Below are 19,457 nucleotides of genomic sequence, written 5' to 3' on the forward strand. Positions count from 1 at the left end.
TTACAAACAAAAAAGTCTTAAAATAGAAATGACATCTATGAATGAGTCTCCCAGGGTAATAAAGTTACAGAACTCTGTATCTCACCGGTTAAACTAAAAGAGCCTTCTACCAGTCATACTGTGGACAAAACCAAAGATGATATGAGGTGGCTTGCAAGGAAAACGTATCAGTGCTCAACCATCAATCAAAATGCTGAATCCACTCCAAGTATAATGGGGAGACTAATCTAAGAAATTTCTTTCTCTTTCTCTCCCAAAGGGAAGTATCACTATGACTCATTCTCCTTTTACAAAAATGTTCCTGATCTACCAAGTTAGTAAGCACTGGACTATATACAAAATCCTAAAATAAACTAGGCTAGGTCAAGAAGAAACTATGAGAAAAGCAAGTTGAATTTTACGCAGTGAACAAAAGGTAAAATCCTAACATCTTTCCTCAGTCTCATCCCTTGTGAACTTCCTGGGCTTCAAACCCAGATTTTTCCCTTAATTCTGAAAAACTCTGCTTTTTTACCTTTATCAATTTTTCCACCTTCAAATCAATATATATATTTGTATACATTTATTAAGTGCCTCTTCATTCGAAGTACTGTTATGGGGGAGGGGAGGCATTTGACTGGAAGAGCAGGACATAGGGAGAAGAAAGGGACTGTGAGAATGAGGAAAAGAATTTGAGAAAATTGCATAGAACAGATTCTTGTTCTAGGTCCTCACTTTATTTTTACTTTTATTTTATTATTATTATTTTTTTTGTATTTTTCTGAAGCTGGAAACGGGGAGAGGCAGTCAGACAGACTCCCGCATGCGCCCGACTGGGATCCACCCGGCACGCCCACCAGGGGGCAACGTTCTGCCCACCAGGGCTCTTTTGCGACCACAGCCACTCCAGCGCCTGGGGCAGAGGCCAAGGAGCCATCCCCAGAGCCCGGGCCATCTTTGCTCCAATGGAGCCTCGGCTGCGGGAGGGGAAGAGAGAGAGAGGAAGGAAAGGGGGAGGGGTGGAGAAGCAGATGGGCGCTTCTCCTGTGTGCCCTGGCTGGGAATCGAACCCTGGACTTCTGCATGCCAGGCCGACGCTCTACCACTGAGCCAACCGGCCAGGGCCTTTACTTTTATTTTTCTCTTTTTTTTTTTTTGCACTTTTCTGAAGCTGGAAACAGGGAGAGACAGTCAGACAGACTCCCGCATGCGCCCGACCGGGATCCACCCGGCACGCCCACCAGGGGGCGACGCTCTGCCCACCAGGGGGCGATGCTCTGCCCATCCTGGGCGTCGCCATGTTGCGACCCTCCTGGGTGTCGCCATGTTGCGACCAGAGCCACTCTAGCGCCTGGGGCAGAGGCCACAGAGCCATCCCCAGCGCCCGGGCCATCTTTGCTCCAATGGAGCCTTGGCTGCGGGAGGGGAAGAGAGAGACAGAGAGGAAGGCGCGGCGGAGGGGTGGAGAAGCAAATGGGCGCTTCTCCTATGTGCCCTGGCCGGGAATCGAACCCGGGTCCTCCGCACGCTAGGCCGACACTCTACCGCTGAGCCAACCGGCCAGGGCTACTTTTATTTTTTAGTGAGGGAGATAGACAGACATCAATTCGTAGTGAGTCATTTTAGTTGTTCATTGATTGCTTCCCATATGTGCCTTGATGGGGGGGGGGGGCCTCAAGCCAAGCCCCACCCCTTGTTCAAGCCAGGGGCCTTGAGCTTCAAGACAAGTGACCTTTGGGTTCAAGTCAGTGAGTACGGTATCATGTCTGTGATCCCATGCTCAAGCTGGTGAGCCCGCACTCAAGCCAGATAAGCCCATGCTCAACATGGCAAACTTGGGTTTCAAATCTGGGACCTCAGTGTCCCAGATCGAATGCTGAATCCACTGCATTACCACTGGTCAGGCACTAGGTCCCCACTTTATAAATGATTCTCAAACTTGAATCTAAGAGATCATAAGAATCAAAGATATGGCACACAAAAGGCAGAGAGACTATACTACTCAATTGTAGATCTAATTCTCCCTCAGATGCTCCCCTGCCACCTTCCATCATTACAGTACAACCTGAGCAGTACACTAAAAAGAATCCATTACTGGGATGACTCTTCTCCTTCTCCACTTCCTTTTAACATCCACGGTATGCAGAACCCTATTCTCTAGCAATTCTACATATCAACATTTGTACCACAACAAAGATTAAGAAGTGTATCATTATTCAACTGAAAATGTATTTATTCAGAAAAATATACCTACCTCAAAATGAGGAAACTATCGCAGAAGAAATCAACTATTCTGAACAAAATGTGCCTTGACTAAGATGTTCATGATTGAAGTTAGCAATGCTTGTAGACCTGATTTTTAACAGTTAATAGGCATCACCCTGACCAGTGGTGGCACAGTGGATGGAGCATCAACCTGAGATGCTGAGGTCCCAGGTTTGAAACCCCAAGGCCACCAGCTTGAGTGTGGGATCACTGACATGACCCCATAGCCACTGGCTCATCTGGAACCTCCCCCACCCCTGGCAAGGTTCATATGAGAAGCAATTAATGAACAACTCAAATACCGCAACTACGAGTTGATGCTTCTCATCTCTCTCCCTTTCTCTCTTTCCCTCACTAAAAACAAAAACAAGACAAAAATAAAAACCCCAAACAACAGTTAATAAGGCATCAAATTTTTTACATGAAAGCTGTCCTAGCATTCTTGAGACTTTAAAAAGGTAAGGTTTTGTAAAACCTGGAAGAAAGTGCTCTGGGATTATGAGAACTATCTTAACCACCAAAATAAGCCCACAAGATGTAGAAAATGTCAGAAAAAAATTTTCATATGAAGATTTACCAAATCAATGATCATAAAATAAATACTAATATATGGCTATCATTATTAGTATATGGCTATCACAGTAGCCATATACTACTATGTGGCTATCATTGTCATTTGTGTGTGTGTATTGTTATTTGTATTTGCAAAATATTGCATGATTTTGGCCAAAACACCAAACGGTACAGTAGATAACCGCTGAAAATAAAAATTTCTTTTTTTTGAGAGAGAGACATAGAGAGAGTCAGAGAAAGGGATAGATAGGAGACAGACAGACAGGAACGGAGAGAGATGAGAAGCATCAATCATCAAGTTTTCATTGCAACACCTTAGTTGTTCATTGATTGCTTTCTTATATATGCCTTGACCATGGGCCTTCAGCAGACCGAGTAACCCCTTGCTCAAGCCAGCGACCTTGGATCTAAGCTGGTGAGCTTTGCTCAAACCAGATGAGCCCACGCTCAAGCTGATGACCTCGGGGTCTCGAACCTGGGTCTTCTGCGTCCCACTCCGACGCTCTATCCACTGCACCACTGCCTGGTCAAGCTAAAAATTTCTTAAAGAATCTCCCTATCCTGTGTCATTCTACTAAGTGTTTTAATTCAGTGGTCCCCAACCTTTTTTGGGCCATAGATCGGTTTAATGTCAGAAAATAATTTCACGGACCGGCCTTTAGGGTAGGACGGATAAATGTATCACGTGACCGAGACAAGTGTCAAGAGTGAGTCTTAGATGGACGTAACAGAGGGAATCTGGTCACTTTTTAAAAATAAAACATTGTTCAGACTTAAATATAAATAAAATGGAAATAATGTAAGTTATTTATTCTTTCTCTGTGGACCCGTACCAAATGGCCCACGGACCAGTACTGGTCCGCGGCCCGGGGGTTGTGGACCACTGTTTTAATTCTTCCAGGCCAATTCATATGAACCAACAATATATCTTTAATAAAATTCATTCTTTCTAATAAATTCAACCTTTCCTCTTTTGAAGAAGGATGAGTCCGGTTGGGGGGTAATGGATGTAAGATAGTATTGTTTTAAATATTTAAGCAGAAAACCTAGTCTTAAAAATAAAGGAAAAGTTCTAAATTTTAGCTAGATGCAACTCAAGCTGAAATATTTCCTTTGCTAGAATAACGAGAATCTTCTCTACCTTTAAGCTGCTTAATACTTCTGAGTCTTTTCCAAACAAACTGTGACCAACTTGAGTACCTAACAATTTAATTCTCACTCAAAAGAAGAAAGAAAAAAAATTCAGAAGGAACACCAGATTTCTTTGGAAGAAAAATCCCAGCACTTAGCTCCTAGCACTGAACTGGGAGTGAGAAGGTGAGTAGATCCATGGAATTAAGGGCTCTGTAACTTTGAGCAAGTCACTTCTCAGCTTACTGGGCTACAATGAAGAATAGCCAAATATAGCCCTGGTTCTGACAATGGGCTCCTCCATGTTCATGACAGACACTGCAAACCAGCCTTTTCCTGCCCTGGCCTGTGGTGCAGTGGACAGTGTCATCCTGGAGTGCTAAGGTTAGTGGTTTGCCAGCCTGGGGCCCTCGGCTTGACTGGCTTGATTCCGAGGGCGCCAGCCTGACCCCTGAGGTCGCAGGTTTGAGCTGGTCAGGGCGTGAGAAGTGAGCAATGACACACAACTAGGTGCAAAAACAAGTTGATGCTTCTCTCTTCTACCTTCTCCTCTCTTCTGCTCTCTCAAAAAAACAAAAAAACCCAAACAACAACAAAAAATATCTCAGCCTTTTCCCCAGTGGGTACAGACTGCTCCAGTCCTCAGGCAGCCATTGCAGGACAAATGAGAGCAGTGGCACAGGGATAACCTGTTCATTTTAGTCCTGGGCTCAACTGGCTCAGCTATCTTGTATCACTATGACCTTACGGAAACATTATTTCACCCAACCTTGGGGGGAAAACAGTAACATCCCTCATCACTGCCAAGATGGACAATGTTTAAGTAGAAAAGTAAAATATGAAAGCAGAATCATGCTAGAAAAGCACAAACAATAAAGTGATATACTCCAGGAAAGGGACCTGAAAACCAGAACAGACAGAGTAAACAACAACAAAGTTAACAAAGTCAAACAATGTGTTAAACACTTAAAAAAAAAGTTAAAATGGAATGACCATATTAATAAATGCTTTCCTGAAAAGTCACTAAATAAAGCAAATTTCTCCAGATGATTTACTATTTTCCCATAATCAAATTAGAAATGTTTTTATGAAAACATGAATTCTCACTACATTATAAATCATAGGAATGAATGCAAAAAAAAAGTCCAACCACAAAGTTAAATATAAATTTTATTAATACAGTAAAACACTAAAGTAGCACATTTACTTCTGCCTTACTTTATTTTATTTTTAAAATAAATGTAAAAGCATCTAATTACTGCCTTTATTTTAATTAAATTTGAAAACCAAGACACTCAAGAGTAGGATAATACTAGAAGATACATTTTTTAAAAACTTTAGAGTAAGGCCTGACCAGGCGGTGGCACAGTGGATAGAGCATCGAACTGGGATGCAGAAGGACCCAGGTTTGAGACCCTGAGGTCTCCAGCTTGAGTGCGGGCTCATCTGGTTTGAGCAAGGTTCACCAGCTTGAGCCCAAGGTCGCTGGCTTGAGCAAGGGGTCACTCGGTATGCTGTAGCCCCAGCGGTCATGGCACATATGAGAAATCAATCAATGAAAACTAAGGAACTGCAACGAAGAATTGATGTTTCTCATCTCTCTCCCTTCCTATCTGTCTGTCCCTCTCTCTGTCTCTGCCAAAAATAAAAATAAAAAATTTTTTTAAAAACTTTAGAGTAAGGAAAATAGTTGTGGAATTCAGAAAGAGGCATTTGGGAAAACAGGCTTCATAAAGGCGCTGGTTTTAGACAATGATATTCTAAGGAACTTTAGAGGGGCCACCCAACCCCATCATTCATCCACATCCATTACTCAAATCTGACCCACTTTTCTCTATTATTACAAGAATGTAATGGTAAAGAAATTAAGCCTAAGATCCTTCCAAATCTAAAAGTTTAAGATCACTCAACTTTTAAAAAGTGCCTCAGTAATAACTCTGAAAGGATCCATAAGAAACAGAGACAAAGTGGAGAGCTGAAGATACAGGGAGAGCATTCACTTTTGTTCACTACATATCCCGTGGTCCCTTTTGAGTTTTCTATCATGTGCATTTATTTTATTTTGAAGGACAGTCCAATCATTTGTTGCATTTTGATGCTTTGTATTTTAAAAAAAGTAACAAATATTGTCTCTGACTTTTGAATTATGCATACCACACCCAAATAATCGCAAAAAGTGCTTTGGTAGAAAAGCAAAACAAAAAGCATTAGCCGTGCCTGACTTGTGGTGGCGCAGTGGATAAAGCGTCGACCTGGAACGCTGAGGTCACCGGTTCGAAGCCCTGGGCTTGCTCAGTCAAGGCACATATGGGAGTTGATGCTTCCTGCTCCTCCCCCCTCCTCTAAAATGAATAAATAAAATCTAAAAAAAAAAAAAAAAAGCATTAGCCATCAGAGTTCTATTGAAAGACTTTCAGGACATTAATTAAGAAAAGGACTGATAGGCCCTGGCTGAGTGGCTCAGTGGATAAAACATCATTCTGGTCTTGGAGTGCCAAAGGTCGAGGGTTTGATTCCCAGTAAGGGCATGTATGAGAAGCAATCAGTAAGTACTCAACTAAACGAAAAAGTTGATGCTTCTCTCTTGCTCCCTCTCCTTTCCCCCCTCTCTCCCTTTCTCACTCTCTCAAATCAATGGAAACATTAAAAAAACAACAACAACAACAACAAAAAACAGACTCACAATCTATGAGACAAATAGTAAAAATCATTTAAAGTAATACACGATTATGTAGTATTCTCCCAAGTTCCGCAGCATGGAAACCAAAGTCCCTGTGTAACTGAAACTCTGGCCCTCTGCACTCTGATGATTTTAAAACATCGGATCCCTCTTGCTGAGTTGACTGTACTTTTTTTTTACTGTTTGTGGGAAGAAGTAAAAAAAAGATAATCAACCCCCCCCCAATAAAAACTCTGAAACTGGGACTGGGGCCAGATTTGGGGTGTTTTTTCCTTTTCCCTAAGAAAAAAACAAGAGAAACAACTTTAATTTTTTCTAATGTTCTAAGCAGGCCTTCAAAGGCTCGGGTCTCTGGACCCACCCTTTCCTAGGAAGGGTTCCAGTACCCAGAAAAATTTTTGGAGCCTCACAAAGACAGGAAGTAAAAACAATGTTTTACCAAGCTCTCCCATATAGGGACAAACTCCTCGCCTGACTCTAAGCTCTTGTCTTCCTGATCTAAAGATCTTATCATAGTCCCCTAACTATGAGTCCTGAAACAGTGCTTTTCACATTTCATTCCTTTGTTTAGAAACTTTTCTTATTTGTTAAGTGTCTGTATTTTGACAGTTTCTCAGGTGACCCTGATAAAATTCCACTTTCCTATTTTCAATAACAATTACTAAGAATATTCTGCTCTAATCAGCCTGGCTTCCTCGGGGTCTCATAAATACCCTAAGTTCAGCTTCACACCTTGGCTTCATTTGTTTCCCACAATGGTGTGCACTCCTCTTCACCAATCCTTCCTACCCTATCCCCAAATTTCACCTTTCCATCCTATCCAAACTCTACACACCCTTCAAAGACTAGCTCAAAACCATTCTCTCCAAAGCCTTTCCTAGCTCCTCCAACCCTAATTAATTACTATTTTCTATTCCAAAGGTTAACAATGTTCAGGGTGCACCATACCATTTTGCCCCAATACCTGATTCAGGTGTCCGGTGCCCTAACTGGTATGACTGCATGCTCCTCAATGGACCATGCCTCACTCCTACATAGGGAAGGCATTTTCCACACACCTGCAGAGAAGCAGCACACTTCTGACTTTTAGGGATGCCACTGGTTTCACTCTAAACAATCTCAAGGATCTGGGGACATACCAAGCTTTGCTATGGCAATTCAATTAATTTTCAGATTAACATGGAGAAGCAGTTAATGTTTCAAGGGGCACCTGCCTAGAATTTGCCTAATGTGTCTTTATATCTCACATGGGGAATATAGAACCAATCAAAGAAATTTGGTAAGCCCTGGAGTTAAGTAATTCTCACCAGTGGAGAATACCTAAGGAGGGAGAATGAGTCCGCTCAGTCAATCCGGCAGAGGGGTCTATTCTCCAAGAAAATGGCACCGCCTCACCACCCTGCCCCTGTGTCCCAACTGTAGAGAACCTCATCCTTAACAAGGCGCTATCATATGCAGGATGAATAACTGAAGCAATAACCAACAGACGGGGTGCGTGTAAGTAACCATGTGGCAGTCGGGCAACATCCATATAATCCACAAGTAATCTTGGGAACAAAAAGGAAAAGGGCAAGATGACTATCCCCTTATAGAACAAAAAGAACACTTAAGAGTGTTTTTATAGAGCCTGACCAGGCAGTGGCACAGTGGATAGAGCGTTGGACTGGAACACAGAAGACCCAGGTTCCAAACCCCAAGGTTGCTGGCTTGAGCACAGGCTCACCAGCTTGAGCGCAGGGTCGCAGGTGTGAGTGTAGGATCATAGACATGACCCCACGGTCACTGGCTTGAGCCCAAAGGTCACTGGCTTGAAGCCCAAGGTCGAAAGTTTGAGCAAGGAGTTACTCTCTCAGCTGGAGGCCTCCCCCCATCAAGGCACATAGGAGAAAGCAATCAATGAACAACTAAGGTGGTGCAACAAAGAAATGATGCTTCTCACTCTCCTTTCCTATCTGTCCTTCTCTGTCTCTGTCGCAAAAAAATAAAAACGTTTTTTATAGGAAAAGTTAATTTGGTATTACTGAACTGTATACTTAAAATGGATGAATTTTATGATATGTAAATATACCTTGATAAAATTGTTTAAAAAAAAACTCTGGTGATTTGAGCTGAAGTATTTGCACATGGTGAAGCATCCAACAACAGTACAGTACAGAGAGGGCATTCACAGGTTTTATTGGAGTTTCAAGACAAAAGACACAAAACCTCTGGTACAAACACTTAAAATTTTCATATTAAGATAGGATAGTTCACTACAAATGAAAATGAAAAATACCAAAATATAGCTTTTTAAGACTATATTTTGTGGCTCTCCTGATTTCCTTTATTTACTATCAAAGAGATTTAAAATGTCCTTTAGCCTTTTTTAGAAGAACCCGTGCCAAAGCAGACCTTGTGATCATGGGGGCTGTAAACCAAGCTTCTTGGTCAATAGCAATTTCTCAGACTTCCCTTCTTTCATTAGTTCTGCTTTTTTAGCATTATATCTTAAACATTTTCTTTCCTCCTCCAACCCTTCCATTTCCTTTTCCCCAGAAACTACCTCCACTAGCTGTAGGGTTCTCATTATTTCAGTAGTTTCATATAGTTTGGATTTTATTGTATGTGTATATGAAATATTGTATGTTTTGTCCCTCTGTTTTCTCACCTGTAAAGTGAAAATAATAGTTTCTATCTCATGGAGCTAATTATGTTCATTCGTTAAATGAATACACAAAAATACCTTAGAACAGTTCTTGACACTGAGCAAGTGTTCAAAAATGTTAGCTAATAAAATTATTAATTCTCTTCAAAGTTCATTTTTATTTATTTTAGTGAGGAAAGAGAGAGAGAGAAGGGGGGAGGAGCAGGAAGCATCAACTCCCATCTGTGCCTTGACCAGGCAAGCCTGGGGTTTCTAACCAGCGACCTCAGCATTCTATGTGGACACTTTATCCATTGCACCACCACAGGTCAGGCCAAACTTCATTTTTAAAGAATACTATCTTATCTTAGATCTTGCTAGGTAAAGGACATATTACTATACTGTGATCCATATAACAGACAATTAATTGCAGAAATTGGGTGATACATGACGACTAAAAAAGAGAATACAAAAAAGTGAGAGATAAATGTATACGAAACAGAAGTGAGGTGTTAAATCACTTTTTGCCCACAACTTTTTTAATGTTTATCTCACCATACTGTAATCAGTTGTGTAAATATCTATATCCTCCATAAGTTGTGAGGACTTTGAGGGCAGGCATTTATTTTTATTTTTATATTGTCAGCCCAACATAGTGTCTGTAACACAGTAGATCCTATATAAATGTATAATAGGATAACAAGGGAGGCTTAGGTTTGAGCTCAATGTTGGGAGTACCTAGTTTTACCATATCCTAAATGGACTGGGGGCAAAGTCAGTAAAGACCTGTTACTGCTCTTTGTTTGATTGATTATCCATGTTCTATACCCTCATTCTTTCTAAACTAGAAAATATGTTTATAATATATTTGACTTCCTCTAAAATTAGAAACCTGTCAAATTCTAATAAAACAAATTTTTATAATTTTAAATATTAAAAATATTGATCTGATTAGCCTATATGTCCAAAAGTTAATCCTAATGGTCAAATGGTCAGAGAGTCACAGCAATAAACAGACAATAATAAGAAACACACCTTTTTAGCTATTGATCTGCTAGATGCAGTGCAGATATGAAAAAAGACACCTAACCTCCATGCAAAGTAAGCATGTTTGAGGATGACCAACCGTAAATCCCCTTGTCTGGGACCACCCTACCCACAGGCCCTGTGAAGTATATAGCCTAAGCAACTGCATAACAATGCCCCCCCAAACACACAGATGTTTGGTACAGGAGTTATCCTCAACCCAAGCAAGATGGATAATATTTAATTCTCCAGGAATCTAGAAAGCTGGGAAACAAAACCTCAGTTGAGAGATCTATCAACCAGGCTGGAGGCAGCATCCCAGTAAGCCAAAGTCACATGTAAGCTAGAAGCAGAAGCCACGAGGAAGCCTGTGTGTCAAGGTGAGAATGCAGCAGAGCCAGGGTTAGGGTGAGGGTGGGAAGGAGGCACTTGCCTCAGGTGTAGCATGGGAGAGGGCAACAAAAACTCAATCGTCAAGATAATACTGTAAAGCACACTATGTTTAAAAATTCAAATTAACATTCTGGAAGGGAGCAGAGAGGCACACAAAGAAGCTGAGGACAGTCCACACAAGACAAAGATGGAGGAAACAGGATAGGGACTTCCCCACTACCTTCTCTAGGTCCAGCTATAGCTCATTTCAGGGAGCTGTCACCTTAAAGAAACCACCACTACAACTACCAGCCCTGCCAGCCTCTTCTAGCAGGCTAGCTTAAGTGGGTTTGTATCCCTGAGACCTAAGAACCTCGATTAATATACTCAATTTGGGAAAATGAAATAGGCACATAAAACTTTTTTTTTTTTTTGTATTTTTCTGAAGTGAGAAGCGGGGAGGCAGAGAGACAGAGTCCTGCACGCGCCCGACCAGGATCCACCCAGTAAAACCACTAGAGGGCGATGCTCTGCCCAGGACGTTGCTCTCATAGGAGTCATTCTAGAGCCTGAGACAGAGGCGGAGGCCATGGAGCCATCCTCAGCGCCCAGGCCTACTTTGCTCCCATGGAGTCTTAGCTGCCAGAGGGGAACAGAGAGAGTGAGAGAGAGAGAGAGAGACAGAGACAAAGACAGAGAAAGGAAAGGGGGAGGAGTGGAGAAGCAGATGGGTGCTTCTCCTGTGTGCCTTGGCCAGGAACCAAACCCGAGACTTTCACATGCCAGGCCACTGCACTACCACTGAGCCTACCAGCCAGGGCCCGGCACATAAAACTTGAAAAGAAAATCAAGGCAATGTATATATATATATTTAGATTTTTATTTATTCATTTTTAGAAAGAGAGGAGAGACAGCAAGAGAGAAGGGAGGAGGAGGAGCAACTCCCATATGTGCCTTGATCAGGCAAGCCCCAGGTTTTGAACTGGCGACCTCAGCATTCCAGGTCAATGCTTTATCCACTGCACCACCACAGGTCAGGCAAGGCAATGTATAATTAACTGGCAAAAGATGGTACTGAAATTAATGCTACAGAAGTTCAGAGATCACATCACTGTAGGTGATCACGGAATGAGAGATTTAGCTGGATAGAGGTGGGGAGAAGTATATACTAAGCAAACAGACCAAAGTTCATGCTAAAGGGGCGTGGGGGGACAGGATGGGAAGGGAGCCAAGGAAAGGAGAGGAAGAAAAGTGAAGATCCTGGCATACTCTGTAGTATAGCCAAGAAACTAAATACAGCCCCACACTCTTCTGTCTCCAGCCCTCGATCGCATGGCTCATTACATCTGATATATAGTACCCTTTCCCCCGTTTTCTCATGTTCAAATCCTTTCACATCTTCCAGTGACCAGTTCAAACAACACTTTTTTGAAGAGGTGTCCTACTCAAAAGCAGGTGTAGGCCAGCACTAAAGTTGTGGCAGTGGAAAAAGAAAGGCAGAAAAGAGGATATGGCAGGAGAGAAGGCTAAGGGGCTGAATGCAGTAACAAGCACTGTTCTCTGGTGGAGAGCAAACTACACCCACGTGTTTACTTGAGAAGTCACCCTACATCTTAGGTGAGTAGGACATGAGAGGGTTTGACAAGGAGGAGTGGGGGCTCAAGAAACTAGAGGCAGGTGTAGAGGGTGTGCTGAGGACAAGAAACGCCCAACTGCACCAAAGGTCTTGCAGAGGTGAAAATGTGCTAATCTGTTGTGGTCCATTTCTGTGCATCGTCCTTTGATTCTCTCCAAAGAAATAGTAAATAGTGTATTAGGGATAAACAGCAGAAAAATAGAGCAGGTGGGTGGGAAGGGGCCTTGATTTTCAAATAATCACATACTTATTGATATTTCCCAACTGAATGAAGCTTTCTTATCCACCCCCTACCTACTCCCATGTTCCTGCCATAGCACCCCAGTGGCCATATTAAAGAGACAAAGAGAGAGAGAGAGAGAGAGAGAGAGAGAGAGAGAGAGAGAGAAAAGAGCAATTATTTAAGAATACTAACTTGAATCCACCATGATCAAAAATAAATCTTGGTTTATCAATTGTGCCATGTTTGCCCCAAGGTGAGAGCTGCATGAATAGATGCCAGACTCCCCTCTTTTCACTGGTATGCATATCAAGTAAATATTCTTTAACAAGTCCTCATTAAAATAACCCCACACCCAGGGAACCAAAACATTTTGTTGGTTATAATTTTCCACATGCAAATCCTTTTGTTATAATTATGATTAATAATATCCTACTCAAAGAGCTTGCTCTATGCAATTGGCTAAGAAACCACCTGCAAGTCTATATACATATCTTTATATATATTAAATATATACCTGTGAAACAATTGCTACTGGTTAAAAAAACTTAACTGAAAACTTCAGGAACTGCCTTAAACACCAGAATACATACACTTTAAATAAATTTAACTTGCCATCACGCTTCTCTACCTAGCCTTCCTTTTTCTCCAAAATACGTCAAGAACTGTGTTTACCTGTGTGTACTTGTGCTAACAGTGCTTACGTATGCCCAGATATGAAACTGTTTAATTGCAAAGGGTTATCTACATCCATCAGTTATCTCAGTTTGTAAGTTTATCTTGGTGTGTTTGTGTTCCCTCTTTAGTGAATGTGTGTAGGTGTTTGAACACATCTACCAGAGGGAGTGTATATCTCTACAGGTAAGAAAGTGTTCACATTTGTAAAGGAACTTTGCCTGTATTTCAGTGATTCTCAAAACAAACTGTTAAGTGGACAAAGGTGAAAGAAGACAGTCACAAAAGACTGAATAGTGTATGATTCCACTTATATGAAATACTGTATAATGGAATTTAATTTGCCAGAATAGGCAAATTAAAACCATAATGAGTTACCATTTCATATCTGCTAGTGTGGCTAAAATAAAAATGGCTGATAACACTAAAAATTGGTGACATTAAAAATGTGAAGCAACTGGAACTCATATATAAACCACTTTAGCAGTTTTTTTTAATCTTTGTTATTTATTTTATTGATTTTAGAGAAAGGGAAAGAGAAAGAGACAAGAACATCGACCTGTTCCTGTCTGTGCCTTGACCAGGAATTGAACTGGCAACCTCTGTGCCTCAGGACGACGCTCTAACCAACGGAGCCATCCGGCTAGGGCATAGCAGTTTTTTAATAAAGTTAATTATACATCTACCTATGACTCAGTAATTCCCAATGGACTGTTAGAGGTCCAGCAGAACATTGTTTTTGATACCATTTTCCTCTCAATATGATTTTATAGTTGTGATTTTAAAGGCTTGAGATAAAAATGGAATGAAAATAAGGCACGTAAATCAAATGTGAGCAAGAAAGGTCAATGACAGAAAGAGGACAGTGCATTAGTTACTATAACAGTCTAGAGAATAATGCCCTCCTCAATTATTTTAATTAAGAGAAAACCTATGATATTTAAATTTAATGGGAACTGAAAAGCATGAAGAAACTCTGCCAGCTAATTTGATCTTTAAAAGCTGATAATGCAGCCTAAATAAGAAGAGCAGTGTACATCAGACTGACACCTGAAAACCTACTGAGCCCTTTCCTCCTACTGTTTTACTGGGTCCTCCTGCCTTCCCTCTTCTTTCCCCTCCCTCTGTTGGGCTCCACCCAGGTGTATTTTAATCCCCAACACCTCTCACCCTCCCTATGACAATGCGATTAGAATGATCCAATCGACGTTCATATACCCAGTTCACCCCAGGTTCCAAATAAACAAATTTACAAAAGTATACTGTATTCTATTATAGATATGGCACATACACTCAAAGTATAGCCTGGGAAGCAGAGATGACCAGTGAGTGGAAAAAGAATGACTTCATTTGTTTCCCATCCCCACAACTGTAAAAGATCTCTCCCTCTGAACTCCTACAGCATGTTTTTATTCCCTACAGATGGCTCTTACAGCGCTCTGAACTATAAACAAGCACACGTCTAATCTGAAAGAGAGTAAGTTCCCAGACAAAAACCGCATCTTAATGTCTGTATTCACCATGTGCCTAAGATAGTGACTTGTACAGGACCGGCCAAAACAAATGCTGACTCAGCAATTTATCGAATTAATGTGAATAAAAACAGCAGAAGGTGGAAAAAGATGAGGAGAGAAAAAACTGACAGGATTCAACAAAAAGACAGGAGAGAAGGTGAGAAAGTAGGGGAAAAAAGAAAAAACTTGTGAAAATTATTTCTGTTAAGAGTGAGCAGGATTTTTTTTTTAACTGAGAGCTGGAAAAAGCCATTACTATGCATCTACTATTACAGTTATCAGAACCTAGCTTTAAATTGTGACAAACACCTTGAAGTATCTCCCAACCCTTGACATGCACTGACAGTAACTACAGCATTCCCTGACATGCAGGTTCTAGAACCCAACTTCAAACCTACAAAACCCTGATTTATGCATGTTAAAGTTGCAGAAACACCACACTACACCATTTAAGTCATTTCTGTTGCACAGAACTGCCATTTATATTGGCCAGTAGCCCAGACTTGAAAATCTCTGATTAGAGTGAAACTGATCATTGAGATGAGATTTGACCCCAACATATTTAACTTTTTTTTTCTTTTTTTTTTTGTATTTTTCCGAAGTTAGAAGTGGGGAGGCCGTAAGACAGACTTCCGCCTGCACCTGACCAGGATCCACCCGGCATGCCCACCAGGGGGCGTTGCTCTGTTGAGGCTGGAGCCATTCTAGCACCTGAGGCAGAGGTTATGGAGCCATCCTCAGCACCTGGGCCAACTTTGCTCCAATGGAGCCTTGGCTGTGGGAGGGGAAGAGAGAGACAGAGAGGAAGGAGAGGAGGAGGGGTGGAGAAGCAGATGGGCACTTCTCCTGTGTGTTCTGACTGGGAATCGAACCTGGGGCTTCCACACACCAGGCCAACGCTCTACCGCTGAGCCAACCGGCCAGGGCCAACATTTAACTTTAAGTGAAGTTATTTACAGAGTAATCTGGCCTGAAGAATTTATAACAAGATTTTGAAATTAGTCATAAAAATACGATTAAAGGAAACTGAGCAGAGCAGGTCAGTGATACCCTCCAAAACTAAATTTTGTTCCTCCATGCTTAGCACAGAGTTTGAAATGACACATATGGCCAATGTTTCCTGAATGAATTAAATAAATGAATTTTTAATAATCCGAGATGTTTAGGATGGAATCATGTGGGGTCATCTGCTCCAACAAACCTCATTTTAAAGATGAGCAAACTAGAAATCCTGAGAAGTTCAAAAGTAAGCAAGCTGAAAGAAATAGAATATATTGGATATGACACTTTAATTCCCTTTTCCTTTTGTAGGAATGTATTAGAAAAAGGATTGTAAGTATTATAATAAAATGAGAGTTCTGAAAGAAGTGATGTTAAAAAGGCGCCTAGGACTAGGAATAAGAGACTGGCACAAATAAATAAATATAGCTGGCCAAAATTATTTTCCTAAGCTTAAATTAATTACTCAATTTAATCTAACAAAAAAAATAATCTAAAGGATTCTCAGAAAAAGAAACATGCGCCTCACGAAAATGTTACAAACCACGGGAGACCTCACATAATTTAAATCTCCACAGGCTTATTTCCTGTTCCAGTACGACCTCCTGGGATAAGTTTTACTGCAGTGTTCATTACCAGATGACTTCTGGTTTTAAGAGAAGCCAAGGGCAAGCTGGAAATGCGACTCTTAACTAAACATAAAACAACAACAAAACTTGCGGCTGTTTATCAGTTGTTTATAATCAGAATGCCGGCTTCCAAAGGAAACATACAACCTCCGTAGGCAAAACTATAACGACTCAGTCACGTCCTCAAGAAACCAATACACAAACTTAGCCGGATCCAGCTGCGCTGCAAGGGAGCCAGGAAATTTATTCTAAGACAGAGCAGAGAGATCAAAACGGCGAGTTCAAGACAAGCCAGATTTCTTTTTTTAAAGGGGTGTGGCGTTTTTTCCCCTCTTTCCAACTTTCAACAAGCATAATACTTTGAAGGAGAATTGGTGAGAAAACCCTATTAGGAGGATCGTCCCGAGCTTCTCCTGGGTGGGTGGGAGGGGCGGCTGGTCACCGCGAGCTCGCACGCCGCGGCGGGCGCGGGCTGCCGCCGGAGGGAAGGGGCCGGTTCCGAACCAAGGGAGGCCGGGCCCCCAAGTGATTCATCGACTCATGGTTCGCGCGTCTCCACCGCAGGCGACGCCCAGTGCGCCCCACGGTCCGCACCCGGGCCGGGTCGCTCCGAAGCAGCCCCCAGAGTCGCCCCGCTGCCCGAAAGGGACCCGTAGGGCAGGAGACCGGGCCGGCGACTGGAAGGCAGCAACCTCTCCCTCTTCCGCCACCATTGCCGGTGCGACTCCCTGCCCGCGCCCGCAGACGGACTTCCTGGAAAGCACCAGGTTGGACTTACCTGACTAGCGCCCGCTGGGGATACCGACTCCTTCACAGACGCGCGAGGACTGACTGTGATTCAGTTCCCTGCACCCGCCCGTCTGCCTGCGTCTGCCTCCCAGGGAGTTGCCGGATCCACCCGCCACCAGCACCCCCACCTCGACCGCACTGTATGTGCGGCTAGTTCCCCCTTCGTCACCCAGGCGCCTGCGCACTCTTATGTCCAGAGCATCCTGGGAGTTGTAGTTCGGGCGATGAGGGAGAGAAGCTCAGCGCAGGACCCCGGGTCTTTACAATCGGCAAGACATTGGAAGCAGTTGCGGATACCAGGCATTAACTCCAGCCTGGGACAACGCTCTCTATTCGTGGAAATATTTAACCTATGAGCTATGAGCAGCAGCTAGAGGCTCTTTGGTATAGATTTCCTTTTTACTTTGACTTTTACTAAAGATGCACAGAAGGCATGGCTTGTATTGTATTGTATACCCTTGGAGTAGATCATGTGAGCACATAACATTGAGTCTTGAAAAACTGATAGGTAAAAAAACAAAAGCTAAAGTACGAGAAAGGCATAAGTCAGGCGGATGTCATTTCAAAGGCATAGGGACCCTAGTGATTTCTTAAGCTTGCAACCAGGGATGTTACTGTAGGTATATAGTACCTATATTGCCTGGCATTTGGCAGTTTCGGCCCCATCCCTTACGGGCATTCTAACTTGAAGTTCTACAATGAGAGGTGTAGCTGGGCTAACGTGGGAGGGGACTGGGACAGATGGGTAGTCTGGAGGGGAGGACGAAAAGAACGGGAATATTTTAGAGGACAATCAATGGCTGCCTTTTGTAAATGTCTCAGGGAACAGCGATGGCCTTCCATTCATTCATTTACTCACTCACTGGGAATTTTTCTGGCCTGCTCTTCTGGAGTAAACCATTCCTAGGAGTAATGCTCAGCTTTGGTACACCTCTTTCAAAAATGTAACCAGGAAGAGGACTGAAATACCTCCGTGAGGTACATCCCAGCTACACCCAGTGTAGGAGCCGACTAATGACTGAACCTCTCCAGGCATCTCCTTCTTCCACTCAGAGTAGGGAGTGCCCTAGGTAAAGTAAACACCCTGGAATTTTATGCAACCGGTACCCCCTAATCCCAGCAATAAAGATAACTAAAATTTTTGAGTTTTTAAGAATAAAACCCTCCTAAATTGCAAATACTCTTAGAAGATCATCAACATTAAATCATTTGATAGTGTATCTTATTTTCTATTGCATCTTAGTGTGGATCGCTTTTTGAGAGCAACTTCCTACAGAGTTCAGGTTCGACCAATATTTATTGAGTACTTAATCCACACAAGGCAGTATGCCAACATGTCACTTATAATAACTATCCAATCCTCAAAATAACCCTAAAAAGAATGTATCAGTATCTTCCATTTCTACAGATGTGGAAACTAAGACCCAGAAAGTAATTTGCACAAGGTCACAGAGCCAGGAATTAGAGATTCAGAAATAAGGCACAGGAATCCTGACTCAAATTCTAGTGTGCTTTCCACTGTTAATCAGATTGAAGTGCATCCTAAACCTCATCAAATTCTGTAAAGTAAAATAATCTGTGACCATGCCCAACAGACATGAAAAAAAGTTCTCTAACAAAGTCTAGGGAGATGGTACTCTGACTGGATGAAATTAACATCTGGATTCATTGATAGTTCTATTTTTCATTAATAGTTAAGATATAGGTACTCTGCCTTGCTAGCAAATCGCCTGCAAATTCTTGCTACACCTTTGGACCACCACTCAAGGGGAAACTGACAGAATGGAGTTCCTGAATAAGCAAAACATAAAACCATGACTGTCCCAGATACGATCTGTTTTAAGAAGGACTTTCTTTTGCAATATGGCTCCTTTTGCTTTGCTTTTTAGGCAGAAATGGCTTTTAGTTCAGTGTCTGATTGAATTAACCTAAACATTTCCTTCCTGATCTTCCAACATGGGGTTTAGGCATACATTAAATATACATTCTCCTTTAGTTATTTATATTGTTTCTCCTATCAAATGTCTGAATTTTATTTTAGTTCTTTTTTTCTATATTATAATCACAAGGCTTACAAACATGAATCTCCTAAACCCATGTACATTCAATACCACATATGGGACCAGATGTGTTAAGAATAACATCGTAGGCCTGACCTGTGGTGGCGCAGTGGATAAAGTGTGGACCTGGAACACTGAGGTTGCCGGTTCAAAATCCTGTACTTGTCTGGTCAAGGCACATATGGGAGTTGATGCTTCCTGCTCCTCCCACCCTTTTCTCTCTCTCTCTCCCTCTCTCTCATTCTCTTTCCTCTCTAAAATGAATTTTTTAAAAAAGAATAACATC

General features: G+C 42.1%; 1 protein-coding gene across 1 annotated transcript in view; it reads right to left on the reverse strand.

The window, feature by feature from the left end:
* Nucleotides 1–17,287, reverse strand: part of TMOD3 (tropomodulin 3) — a 74,353-nt gene extending 57,066 nt beyond the window's left edge. The window contains exon 1 of the mRNA XM_066276325.1: nt 17,101–17,287. The gene's annotated coding sequence lies outside the window, so the exon portion shown is untranslated. The remainder of the gene's footprint in view (nt 1–17,100) is intronic.
* Nucleotides 17,288–19,457: the final 2,170 nt, after the last annotated feature.

The sequence above is a fragment of the Saccopteryx bilineata genome, chromosome 4 (genome assembly GCF_036850765.1).
Source record: "Saccopteryx bilineata isolate mSacBil1 chromosome 4, mSacBil1_pri_phased_curated, whole genome shotgun sequence".
NCBI lineage: Eukaryota > Metazoa > Chordata > Mammalia > Chiroptera > Emballonuridae > Saccopteryx > Saccopteryx bilineata.